This window comes from Photinus pyralis, unplaced genomic scaffold, assembly GCF_008802855.1.
Source record: "Photinus pyralis isolate 1611_PpyrPB1 unplaced genomic scaffold, Ppyr1.3 Ppyr1.4_LG7, whole genome shotgun sequence".
Lineage (NCBI taxonomy): Eukaryota > Metazoa > Arthropoda > Insecta > Coleoptera > Lampyridae > Photinus > Photinus pyralis.
Genome location: NW_022170738.1, coordinates 22,439,187 through 22,439,417, shown reverse-complemented (window position 1 = coordinate 22,439,417; position 231 = coordinate 22,439,187).

The following is a 231-nucleotide window of genomic DNA, read 5'->3' as shown; positions in this document are numbered from 1 at the left end:
TACGTTTCATCATCTTATACATTAAGAATCCTATAACAAATCTACGGATTGATCGATGGTGACCAATCGCAGTATCCGTTCTAACGTTAATAATTTCATATATATGTGTTGCCCTTTCACTTTGATTCACGTAGCTGTCATCGCTAAACGCAATTTATACCGAAATATCCAAATCCTCCCCGTCCATCTCCCACCAGAAAAAGTGTAAACATAAATATCAATACGTTTGGG